At 33.7% G+C, this 14,228-nt stretch overlaps 1 protein-coding gene across 1 annotated transcript in view; it reads right to left on the reverse strand.

Moving 5' to 3' along the window:
* Csmd3 (CUB and Sushi multiple domains 3) overlaps nucleotides 1-14,228 on the reverse strand; it is a 916,841-nt gene that overhangs the window by 840,724 nt on the left and 61,889 nt on the right. The window lies entirely within an intron of this gene.

Below are 14,228 nucleotides of genomic sequence, written 5' to 3' on the forward strand. Positions count from 1 at the left end.
AGTCCACTCAAGGTTCTATACTCTCCCCTGACAAGAAAAATACATTAACAAAAACAGCATACATTAGCAAAAACAAAAAAGAAATTACTTTAAGAACCAACTTTAATCTGATAAGCAGATGCATGCAGATATATTATAGTTATGCAAAGCCAAACTGGGCGAAATTTAGCTTCATTTCAAAGAACCCCTACATAGTACACAATGTACCCTATGGGAAAAGAGTTCTCAATTAAGATTGTTTGTTGCTGTTGATCCCAGCTCCTATGCCATTAGAAAAAATTCATATTATTCAAATCATACTAATGATAATGTAAATAATACTATAAGATCTAAAACACTGGATTACCTTTAAGTTTTTCCAAAATTTGAGGACATTGAGTTTATAAAATCATCAGTAGCCAAGACACCTGCAGCAGCTTAGAGTAGGCCCACTTCAATTACACCTGCAGAGTGGCTTCTATGTTCTCTCTGCCAAAAATAAACTTACAAAATGTGCAGGTGCAGGGATGGAGCCCAGTGCATCCTATTATGCTCTGACTCCTGCTTTCCAATGGAGCCGGCATTAATAGATTTTGAACAATTTTGCAGCTCTAATGCATAACCCATCCATGCAGAAGTAACATTTGTGATTCATGAGATACTAAATCTGTTCAACTGATTTTCATGAGTGAAACTAATTAACCTTTTTTTATCTTATTTCTAGTACCACAATATAAGAAAGAAATGTAGTTTAAATATTCAGACCTAAACTTCTCTTACAACTCAAATGAAGACACTTAAGAGTACAACAAGATATATGGTATGGTTATTTGTCTTTTAAAATTAAGATGAGTATAAAATAGAGCCCACACAAAAGAATAAATGGACACAGACTGAACAGATAAACGACTCTCTAGAAGTTGGCAATTCAATGTTGAACCTACGTGTGGAAATTGTTAAAGATAAATCAGTTTTCTATAATAAATGTTAACTACATGGTATGTGAGTAATGTTGTAAAATAATAGTTATAATTTAAGTATACTATTAGAATGGAAGGCTTGTGAGGTATCAAAAGTATTAGAATGGTAAGTTTCTAATGCTTATAATGAGCTTTTAGCATAGATGCTGGTGCATCACATTCTTGTCATTGGGAAAACTTTAGAGAATTTAGCCTTCAGTACCTGAACCACAACTAAGACGTATAGAACACATTAAGCCTAAACGTGTGGATTTTGAGTATGGTCACTCTTACACCATTTAAAGGGCAGTTAATAATTTTCATTTAATTATTCCTTATAAACAAAGATTGCGCTTCATTTCCCAGGTGCCCAGACCTGAATAATTACACAGAACTATATTAATTACAGCACTGCTAGGCCTAATGGCTCAGACTTCTTATCAACTAGCTCTTATATCTTAAATTAACCCATTCCTATTAATTTATACTTGACCACAAGGCTCGTGGTTTGTTACCTCTTGCTTCCTGAGGTGCTACATGGTGTCTGCCTCCTTCCACAGCTCCATGGCACCTCCTGGATTCTGCCTACTTTTTCTATATCTCTTACACCTGGCTAGTTTCTGCCCTGTCATAGACCAAAGCAGCATCTTTATTAAGCAATAATAATAAAACATATTCATAGCATACATAGGGAAATCCCACATCAATGTCTCATATTTTTTTTAAAGATTTTGATGTTTATCGTAAAATGAGAAAATATGGTTTACTGGATGTTTAGTTTCTTCATTGATAGTTGCTTATATTCATGTTTATATTTTATACTTAAGTTTTCTCTTGTATATGTTTTGAAAACACTTTTACTCATACTTTGGTTAGTTTTTCATTTTATAACATGTTTTGTATATACTGAATATATCATCTACTGCCTAGATTTGGGGAATACTTCCCTCCATTGTTCACTTTATTATCTTCTGTATTTTTCCACAGAGCGAATTGTGTCTGGTTGTTGCTTTAGTAAACCACCACGAATATAATGCCTTAACAAATAAGAATATCTTCCATTCCAATTACAGAAACTTAGTACCATTTTAGTGGATGTGTCCCTATGAAAACCATAGGGGACCTAGGGCTTTATTGAATCATCCAGCTTCCACCTTCTGCTTAGTTAGGATTTTTATTACTGCAATGAAACACCAAGCCAAAAAAGAGAAAAGAGAAAAGAAAAAACAAGGTAGTAAAAAAGGGGTTTGTTTGGTTCACACTTCTACATTGCTGCTCATCACTGAAGGAAGTTAGAACGAGAATTTAAACAGGGCAGTATCTAAAAAGTAGGAGATGATGCAGAACTGTGGAGGGAAATAGCTTACTGGCTTGTTTCTCTTGGTTTGCTCATCCTGCTTTCTTATAAAATCCAGGACCACTAGCCTAGGGATGATACCAGCCACCATGGACTGCCCTCCCCCACTGATCATTATTTGAGAAAATGCCTTCCAGCTGGATCTCATGGAGGCATTTCCTCAACTGATTCTCCTTCCTCTCTGATGACTCTACTTTGTGCCAAGCTGACACACACACACACAGAAAAAAACAGCCTCTGCTTCATGAATACTATATTCAGTTATAACCCAGGTGATTTATGGTAATCACCTCTTGCCAGGGTCATTAATTTAACCTTATCTATGGGGCTGTTTTCTTTATTAGGTAAAACTTGCAAGGTTTATGTGCTGGTAAATTCAGATGTGAATTAATCAGTTACCTAGATAAAAGGTTTTTGCTATGGTAACACACAGTTTTATAATTCTTTTCTTTCATGAGCTATTTCATGACTGCATCTAATAAAAGAACTCACTCGATAAACACAAATATAATAAAATTTTCATATTTCTTTTTCTGGAAGTTTAGAGATTTCTCAGTTTATAATAATACCTTTGATCGTTAGAAGTCTATCTAGCTTGTGCCATAGGGGAAAATACATTTTTTTTTCCACAAGGTGATTGGCTCAGAATGATTCTGTATTGATGAAGTCAGTCAATACAATAAGGAGACATTTTATTTTATTACTCTTAATCTCAATACATGAAGGTCACATTTTTGTTAATCTCTGAAGGATCGTGTTTTTATTTGCTTAAATTGATTTTTTTTAAAGTTCTTAGAACCTGAACTAATTCTCTAGATTCCATGCTATATGTATTTTTAAGACAGAGAACATTGGCGGTCAAATAATAGAATTAATAAGATGTTTACTTTTGATATGTTTAATTACACAATGAATATGATTATATCTATCCCCCCAGAAAACCCTCAAGTTTTTCCCATAAACCTGTGAATATTCTCCATGTTTTTGTGTGATTGATAATCCACTAATTCTAGTCAGGGTTGCCCATATATGCATGAGGATATGGACACCCACTGAACCATGAAGAAACTTCTGGTAGCCACAATCTAAAAACAGAAAAAAATAAAAAAAGAATGATTCTTTCACTCCGAAGCAACTGTGAGCTGCCAATAGATCTTAAGTAAGGTGTAGGATTAGAAAACTTTCCACACTATCTATAAAAAAAGTTTTGGCTGGCTTGATCTCCTGTAGGTGCTGTGGAAGAAATCATAGCTGTTCTGAATTCATAGTAGTATTAGGTCTATAATGTACAGAATTTCACATTCCTTCTATCTATCCTTAAGTTATTTCACTATTTCTACCCCCTCTCCCAAAATTCCCATTCAACCAAAAATATTTTTTTCATGTGCTACATAGTTAGTGTATTCACTCTCTCAACTACGTAAAAGAATGAGTTCATAAATTTACACAGACTAAACACAATAGGAATATGAAGGTTAGTACCAAAATAGATACAGGCCATGGACCATTGTGTCTTGCCTGTTGTTAGAGACAATCCATTTTCCTGGCTTTTTTGTTGTGGGTTTACTTTGCAACTCTTACCAAAGAGCTCTTTGACAACTTATTTTAGAAATAGTCCTTCTAAGATGCAGTGAGGAAACTAATGCAGAAAAAAATATTGCTAAAATATTTATTTCATTTTTATAAAGTACCTCGATACCCCACACCTGTAAGTTTCCCTGTCTTAAATAAACATACCTGGAAACACAATGGTAAAACAAACCTTACTGTAATATCTCCATGATTAAATGATGCTTTAATGTGTCTTCTGCATCAAGTTAACTCCTCTGAATTAAATCATAATAATTTCAGTTTTCACATCTTAAGACATATTTTGTCATACATCAGTTATTTTTAGTGTCCATTTTAGAGATGAATCAGAGAAGATCCTAGAATAGGTTATCCATTAAATATAAGATGTTGGGGTCATAGAATAAGAGTAGATGGGTAGGCTGAATTTTTATAGGGGGCAAAATACAACTCATCCTTTTGATACTTGATTTTTAAAAGTAAGAAAACAGTTAACAATGTTTTTTCATATTCAATTATTCATCAGTTTAGTTAGACTATTCAATGTCAGGGATAAATGTCTCTCCTAGCAACTTTTTGAAATTTTTCTTCTTTTTCATTCTTTCTGTCATTCATTCATTCATTCTTTCTTTCTTTTCTTTTCTTTCTTCCTTTGTTGCTTGTTTTCTTGCTTGCTTTTCTCTCTCTCTCTCTCCCTCTCTTTTTTCAAGACAAAAAAAAACTAATAAAATGAAAGCATAGGTAAATTGCATCTAATAATTTCCCCTTTTGTGGTTGGGTTATTTGTGGGGTTTTTTGTATTTGTTTATTTACTTTGTTTTCCTTAACTATGTTTTATATCATTAACACAATCTTATATATGTTGTGTGAAAAAATATTAACTACAGTAAAGGAAAAATTGTTTTCTATTTGAGACTTTATTTTCTAAACATGATAAAGAAAGGATGGAGATTTGCAGCAATCAATACTGTTCCTAGAATGCAAATGAGAAATTATTTTCCTTTTTGCCTCATTTGCCACCACTGAATATATTGTGTTTTATTTATGAATAACTTTGTGGATAATTTTCCATTAAGATAAACACTTTCAGCAAAGCAGCAGGACATAAATTCAACATGCCCCCCAAAATCAATAGGTTTTCTGTATACCAATAAGGAACTCACCAAGATAGAAATTCTGAAACTATCTCATGTACAGTAGCTTTTTCAAAACCTTGAAATATGCCTAACAAATGCTATAAAATAATCATTTTGTGGAAAAAAATGGGGAGTGAATAAAGAGAAAAAGTACTAGAATGTAGAAAATTATTCCATGATCACCGAAGACAAAAATTAATATTGTCAAAATTATACATTACTGAAAGCAACATCCTAGTCTATAAAATTCTCATAACATTCCAATGCATCATTCACAGAACTATGAAAAAATTCTAGCATTTACTGAATTATAAAAGTCTCAAAATAGCCAGGACAGCCCTAGCCAGAAAGAGTAGTTTGGAAGGTATCCCAGCACATGATTTCAAATTATACCATGGAGGAGAGCAATAGTTGCAATAGCAACATATAGTGGCACACAAAAAACAGACCCAGTTACCAATCAATTATCTCACAGTAACTCAAACCTTCAGAACTCTAGTTACTTCATTTTTACACAAAAGTGTCATAAACACATATTGGTGAAAAGTTTGCCTTTTTGACAAACGATGCATTGAAAACATGGTTTCCATGTGTGAAACAATGGATCTATGTTCTTATATATTAACCTGCACAAATATCAGTTGAAATTGTATCAAAGTCATCAATGTGAGTTCTGAGATGTTTGAACTACTAGAGAAAAATGAGGAATAGGTAAAGCCAAACTCAAACAAAAGCACCGCCCCCCCTAAAAAAAAAATCCAGGAAAATCTCATGGAAAGGAATCTAACAGAACAAGAAGTAGCCTAAATGGTTGACAAAATGAATTGCACGAAATTTTAAAAAATTAAAGGAAACAGTCAATGATGAGAGTGGAGATACAGCCTAAAACTTGGAGATAAATTCTTGCCAACTATACAATGGACATGTGATTAATATCCACAGTATACAAATAACTGAAAGCAATCACCAACAAGCCAATTTTCCAATTAATAGTTGAATAGAATTCTGGAAGAAATAAAATGGCAAATAAATATTAGCAAAAATTTTCAGCATCAGGCATCTAGAAACATTATTTTCTATAACTTTAGTATTATAAAATATCTATAAAGAATAAAATACAATTATAAACTACAAAAATACACACATCTTGATATAGGTATGATTATAACACTGAGTTGCCCCTGAGAAACCCAGAAATTATATATATTTGTTCAAGGAATTATATTAAAGGAAGAATTAAAATGCTCTCTTATTCCTTTTCAACATTATATTCACATTCTTAGAAATTGTATTATTTTCTTCATTTTTATTTGCCCATGTGTTACCACTGGCTTATTTAATGGTTGCCCTAATCTACAAGAACAGTGTTCATAAGCTTTATGTCAATCAATTATAGCAGAAATTTAGCACACAAAGAAGAAAACCACAGATCTATTACATCTTAGAATTGCAAAATGACAATTGAAGCAGAGAAAAGTGGTTCCAGCTACATGGTTTGAAAAGGGAAATAAACACACCTAAGTGAGTCGAAGAAGATTAACAAAAGTAGTAAAGAATTGAAGGATTGCAAAATAGGCTCTGTGAGGAACGAGTGAATGAATTGTGTTCACGAGCTCATGAAGTTAAAAGCAAACTACCAGCCTGACCCTTTTCAAGTCAATGAGCAGGGATTGCTCATATGGGAAAATGCCAATGAAAGCAACATTACAGCAAAGTGAATAAACCATAACGGGAGGATTCTAGATGTACAGAAATTTAATGACAGGCTGGTGAAGAGTATACTGCTTCAGCCTTGCTGAATTAATTAAATTTAGTCGAGGACCTGATCATGAAACTCAGGGCTGCCTGGCAGTGGTGGCATATGCCTTTAATCCCAGTACTTGGGAGGTGGAGGCAGGAGGATCTCTGTCAGTTCAAGCCAGCCTGGTCTATAAGAGCTAGTTCCAGGAGGGACAGTCTCCAAAGCTACAGAGAAACCCTGTCTTGAAAAAAACAAACAAAGAAGAAGAAAGAAGGAGGAGGAGGAGGAGGAGGAGGGGAGGGGGAGGAGGGGGAAGGGGAGGAGGGGGAGGAGGAGGAGAAGGAAAAGAAAAGAAAAGAAAAGAAAGAGAAGAGAAGAGAAGAGAAAAGAAGAGAAAAGAAAAGAAAAGAAAAAAGAAAGTCGGGGCCTTTTGGCCTAGAATCTGAACCCTACAGACTATTTAAACAGGTAAATAAATACTCCTGATGCTGTGCATATTTGGGAAAACAATTAGGATTTGGGAATTAACCTGAAGCTAAGATAAATGTTCTGTGCCCTTTCAATGACTTACTGGATTGCTAAGGGGTGCACAGTTTTTGGGTTGTAGGTTATCTAAGTGAATAAAATATTTCTATCTTAATTAGTGAATGACTGTATAACAAATTCTATGTCAAAATATTGATTTTACAAATAAACAATTTTTTGTGTTATAAGACAATAAGAAATAAAAAGACTACCCCAGTACCTGTAAGATGATTCTGTAGTTAGAAGGGTTTGCAACCCAGTGTAATGGCCTTAGTTCAATAATTGAAGCCATGCACTGGTAGGAGAAAACTAACTCTTACCATAATTTGTCTTCAGACCTCCACACAAGTGCTATAGTGTACACACACACCCCACCCCCCCACACACACACAAAAGCAATCACTCACTCAATAAATCAATAAAATGAGGAATCAGTAACCACAGATATGATTGTTTATTGCCATACAGTATAATAGCAAGTTTTGTTCCTAATCTGGTCTCATCAATTCAGCGCTTTTCTTTATTATATATATATATACATTTATAGGACACTGAAGACTTTTGGAATCAGTTTTTCTCTTTTGCTGCTCTTTTGGCTTGATTGTTAATAAGTTACACCTGCATAGAAGTAGCGTTACTTTCTAAAAATTATTCCAAATTTATGTTGTCCATAGGGAGTTAAATTCAAGATGCGATGTCCAATTGTGTTCACCAAAACAGACTTTGTCTCACTCTGCAAAGATCCTTGAAAATGTTGCTGTGAGATTTGAGTGGTGGGGCTCCTTTTTCTCAGATTTGTGCAATGGCTACGAACATTAGCTACCACACCAGTGAAGCATCTAATTTCAGACTAAAACATTTTCACAATATTTCAACTGTATTATCTCTATAATCTATTAATAATCAGGACCCCGCTGTGAGGAGCTGCAAAGATCCTTGCAAATGTGGCTATAGTATTTGATTGCAATCTGACATATCTTACCATTACAGACAGGTGTGTAAGTCATACCCCAGGAGACATATATTTTGTTAAATAAGATACAAATCTGCAACTATATCATATTCTTCATTGATTGAGCTTTATTGGCGTGATAACTGATGCATGACTACTAAAACTAAGAGAGAGAAATTGGGGTTCAATGTGAAGACCCAAAAAGCAAAACAACCAGTCACTGACTCTTACCATGACCTCAGTCCGAAATGGTGATCCTGCCACCAGTAATCTCAGAATGAGACTGAAACTGAGAGCTGTCTCTTCCCATTTTACGTTCCTCTCTAGGACTGGGATGTTTAGATGTGCAGAGCTGAACTTTAACTGTGTATTTTAGATAAATCCTCTGAGCCACACACAGAACCAAAGTTTTGTTTTTTGTTTTTTGAAACAGGGTTTCTCTGTAACTTTGAAGCCTGTTCTGGAACTAGCTTTTGTAGACCAGACTGGCTTCAAAATCACAGAGATCAGCTTGCCTTTGACTCCCTAGTGCTGGGATTATAGGTGTGCACCACCACCCCCCAGCACCAATGTTTTCTTTTAAATTAAAATAAGAATATATTATCTTACTGTGTCTATGTATATACACATATTTGGACATATGTAAATACAAATAAGTCCTTTCAATTCAGTAACAATTGACGTGCAAAGCTAATATTTGTAGTTTTGCAGATGATGATAATTAAGAAGTAAATATTACACATAGAACAAAAATAGTATAAATTAGAAGTTTGCCTAGAATTTGTTATACATAGCAGAAGTCTGTCACCTGAGTTTTATTTGGATTTGATTTTTAGTCCAAGTTATGCTTATACAACACGTTTCATATTTGGTTTCTCATGGGAAAAATATGAAATGTATAAATCGTAATTTTTAGAAAGGACAGAGAACTGTGAATAAGAAAAGTGTTAGATATGGAATTGGACCATCTGTACTTTTTTCAGTCATGTCACTTACTTTTGAAATCTATTTTGTGGTAAATTCTCTGAGCAAATAAAAATAAGCTACCAACAGAAATTTAGACTCTCAATAGAGAATTATCCATCAAAGAGTGAGTATATATTGAACATTTACAACTGTCTGAAGAATTCAGATTAGATATAATCTAAAGAATAAATGTGAGGAGAAAAACATGAAACTAAATTATAAATGCATGCGTTTCTGAACGATTTTCAAAATCAGTGCAACTTCAAATGATCATCTAAATTTAGATTTGAGGAGATAAACTACTCAAAGAGTGGAATAAAATATGAGCAAACAATTTAACCAGACACAGTCAAAACATCCCTTAAGAGTATATAATTTCATATTTTGGCTCCTCCTTAATTTCTAATATAGAAAGAGTAACAATAATAACAATACATATTAATAATGAAATATATATATCAAAACATTATTTTCTAATATAGGCACAAACTTTAGAATAGAATTTATTTTTTCCTCACATATTTGCTAAATACAACGTAATTTCAAAAGTGCTGTAAGGAAGAGTGGATAACAAGGAGGGCATGATGCCGGAATAGACTTTACTCAGTTGCATGCACTTATTTACTAAACAGGTATCGGTTCTGGGCCAGGACCTCAAAACGCAATAGAGAACAAAATTGCAATCTTATTGGAACAAACTTTGGGAAAATACTATTTCTTCAAAAGTTTAATAATAAGAAAATGATTGTCATGTGAATAAAATTGAGGAAGCATGGATTTTAATCTAACAGTAACAGCTCTCAGTTATATTAGACAACAATACCATCCCAGAATAAGAGCTATCTTGTTAATATTGGAGAATTATTACAAGTCATCTAGCTATTCCCAGAGTAAAATAATATGAATTGATTGCAGAGGAAGCTCTTGGGGACAGCAAAGTGGAAGGATACTTTAGTGGTTTAAAAGATAGATTCAAATATTAGGAAATATTTCTCTTCAGTAGCTATTGAATGAATATTGAAGGCAGTGTTTGACTCTATATCTATGGAAGTGGGGCAATGAAGGTCAACAAAGTGAGAAAGGGAGAGAATCCTGTTGATATGAGGAAGAGTACTGTTAAACACTCTAAAGAGAAAGTGCCATGTCAGATCCGAGTTTGAGTCATTAATTAAGTTGAGAGAAGTGCAAGGCACTGGAGTTTGCACAAATGCTGAATAAAGCTGAAGTGGAGAGGCTTGTAATCTATAGCAAGGAGTTTGATGCTGGTCTGTGAAACTCTTTTAATATCCTTAATTTTTAAGCAATAAAATGACAATGATTTCCATATAGTTAGAAGTCATCACTATGGAAAGAAAGTATGTTTGAGAGATATTTTTGATTGTAGTCAAGAGAGGGTCTTCAAAGAAGTAAAAACAATGAACACAAATCAATTTGAAAAATTTCGTTGTTGTTGCCTCATTCATAAAATTATATAGTTCTCTCTGTATAACCATTCCTCAAAATAATTTTTTATGAGAATAAAGAACATTTACACACCATTTGAATATTAGATTAAGACTAGACAAAACAAAATTCAAAAGTCTCACTAAGGAAGATAATGTAATAACCCAAAAGGGGTATAAAGTATACATACTTGCTTTGGGAAAAAGACAGTGAGAACTAAATACAGAAGATGAATCCAGATGATGGGCAGGCTGAAAGTGAACTATTCAATATTTTGTATGTCAAAATAATTTTAAGGCAGAAAAGATGGATAGGATTATCATACTCATACATACATTTCCACTTATTTAATGTCCTTTTCTTGAAGCTGCAATGTGCTCTAATTGTCATAATTTATTTTAAATACTGAATTCTCTTATCAATTCTCTTATCTCTTGAAGGTTTTAAGTGTGAATTTGTTAATCTAGTTTTTCAGTTTAGGGCCACTACTTAATACACGTTGCACAATAGATGTGAGAACAAGAAGAAATGGTAGAGATTGATGAAACAGTTGATATATCATTAGCTGAAATAATGACAAGGTCTAGCCTTTAACCTGGAGAAACAACTCAGGGGGTGTCTAGGGAATCATAAACACTTGAGAAGGTTTCAAAGGTGAGGAAATGGACCATGGAGGAGAGATAGTGTACTGTACTAGCTCTGGTACACCTTAGAAGCATTAAGCATACTGTCCTGCAAATGATGAAAAAAAAATCTAGAAGTGGAATGAAGTTCGAGAGCTGATACCATAATCCACACAAATGCTATGCTGCAAATAAACACAAGGAAACAGAAAGCACACTAACTGCTCTCCTTCTGTCTACTCTCCAGTGCACTTGTTGGGTGAACACAGTAGACTGTCAGGTGCAGAGATACACTGAACTTGCATAATCCCAGTCATGGTACAAAAACCGACTCTAAATATGTTTTATTTCCACAATCAAAATAGATTAATTTAGATCATATAGAACTGCTTTATAATTAAAACTTGCATAAATCTACTTAGCCTTTTAATGTTTATTTTAAGATTCAAAGTAAAATAAACAATCTATCTAGAAAAACAGTAGAGAAAATGTTCTTTGAAAGCATATTTGAAAGAAAGAATGATTTACCACTATCTTTAAATATTAATGACATATCTTGTTTATGCCAAACTGCAATGATGTATCATATAATAAAAATAAGATCACTAAATTAGTAAATGCTTTCAGAAGTATGTATCTGTTTTCTATATTAGTTAAGAATTCATTATCTAGATGTGAATGATAAAGTTTGACTTGACTTCATTCCTAGGTATTCCCTCATGCTTTGGGACTTTGACTTTCTAGTAATAACAGAAATACTAAATAAAAGTCTTTCATTTAGGGTATGTATCAGGGTTGGGCAAAGTACTGTGAATTCTTCAACATTTTTATGGAGAGTGCAATATCCCCCAAGGTAACTGCATAGAGAAAGATAAAGTGCCCAAGACAATATTTGGAAAGCAATAATGCTTATACTTTATAGCATTGAATGAAAAGGCAAAAGAAGAAATTGGAAAACACTAAAAAGGCAATTCAAGAAAGATAGACCCAGCAAACCACGCTGCAATTTCAATTTGCATTTTTATTAAAATCCAGTTGCATTATTTTTCCATATTTAGAAGCCATATAATTTTCTTTATAAGAACAATCCATTTGCGCTCATTAAATTTTATTTTGATTTTTCCATGTTGTTCACTAAGAGATTTGTATGGAGATTTGAGCATAAAGTTGACATAATCCGACAGTAGCAAATCATAAAACAATGCTACTACATTCCATTAAATGAGCCTTGAATTTTAGTTGTAGCTTTATAAAGATGGTGTCAAAATACAAAGTATTGTAGAGTACACAAACTTCTGGAAAATAGCAGCAGTTGGTCTTATGTGTCTTCTTCCTACTCTGCCTTTTACATCTGTTGACAGAATACATGTTAAGCGCTATGTAGACGATGATAAAGCATCTTCCTGGACATCAACCTCCTTTTGAAGGTTTGGAAGCTGTGAACAATTAAACAATCCATGAGACTTCACATGGTTTGCTTTTTTTATATACATTTGAACAGTGTGGTTCCACATGACTCACTGACCTGACTGTGGACCTTCCCATGGTTCAATTTCCTGTAGAAACTGAACAAGCTGTGCATCTTCACGTGGCTCACTTTCCCCTCCTCTCTTGTGGGAACAGAACGACACGTCAGTGAGGCAATTTGACTATGGGTTGAGTTGGTTCATAAAAGTAGTTTCAATTCTGTTTCTTGGGAAATTCGGGATCAACCTACCCCTGGACCCAGCAATACCACTCTTGGGAATATACCCAACAGATGCCCTATCATACAACAAAAGTATATGCTCAACTATGTTCATAGCAGCATTGTTTGTAATAGCCAGAACCTGGAAACATCCGAGATGCCCTTCAATGGAAAAATGGATGAAGAAAGTATGGAATACATACATATTAGAGTACTACTCAGCAGTAAAAAACAATGACTTCTTGAATTTTGCATGCAAATGGACAGAAATAGAAAAAACTATCCTGAGTGAGGTAAGCCAGACCCAAAAAGAGGAACATGGGTTGTACTCACTCATATTTGGTTTCTAGCCATAAATAAAGGACATTGAGCCTATAATTCATGATCCTAGAGAAGCTAAATAAAAAGGTGAACCCAAAGAAAAACATATAGACATCCTCCTGGATATTAACCTTCATCAAGCAATGAAAGGAGACAGAGACAGAGTGCCGCATTGGAGCACCAGACCTCAATATCAGTTCATGACAAAGATCCTACAAAGATTAAAGATACTAGAGACACATCTCTACAAAATAAAGGCAATTTACATCCAGCCCACAAACCATCATCCAAAATAGAGAAAAACTCAAAACTCAAAGCATTACCACAAAAATCAGGGAAAAATAAGGTTATACACTCCTTGGTACCTATTCAATATAGTATTTGAAGTCTTTGCTAGATCAATAAGAAAACTGAAAGATGTCAAGGGAATACAAATTGGAAATGAAGGAAAAAAAAGGATCTTTATTTGCAAATGACATGAGAGCATACAAAAATGAATCTAAAGCGCCACTAGGAAATTCTGAAAGTTTAAATGAACACTTTTAAAATTTACACATGAAAATCAGTAGCCCAGTTATATACAAATGACAAATGTACTGAGAAAAAAAAAGAAATCATGAAAACAATAACTTTCACAACAGTAAATATATATATATATATATATATATATATATATATATGCACAAAACTTAAGTCCAAATAGATAAAATACCTCAACTTAAGACCAGGTACACTAAATTTAATATAAGAGAAAGTGAAGAAAAACCTTATATTCATTGGAACAGGAAGAGACTTTCTGAACAGAACTCCACAGTACAGGCACGAAGAACAATTAATAAATGTTACATCATGATTCTGAATAGCTTTATATGGCAAAGGATGCCATCATTTGGACGAATAGACTGACTAGAGAATGAGAAAATAATTTTTCCTACTGCGTATCCCACAGGAAGCTCACATCTAAAGTATA

The sequence above is a fragment of the Chionomys nivalis genome, chromosome 17, assembly GCF_950005125.1.
Source record: "Chionomys nivalis chromosome 17, mChiNiv1.1, whole genome shotgun sequence".
Lineage (NCBI taxonomy): Eukaryota > Metazoa > Chordata > Mammalia > Rodentia > Cricetidae > Chionomys > Chionomys nivalis.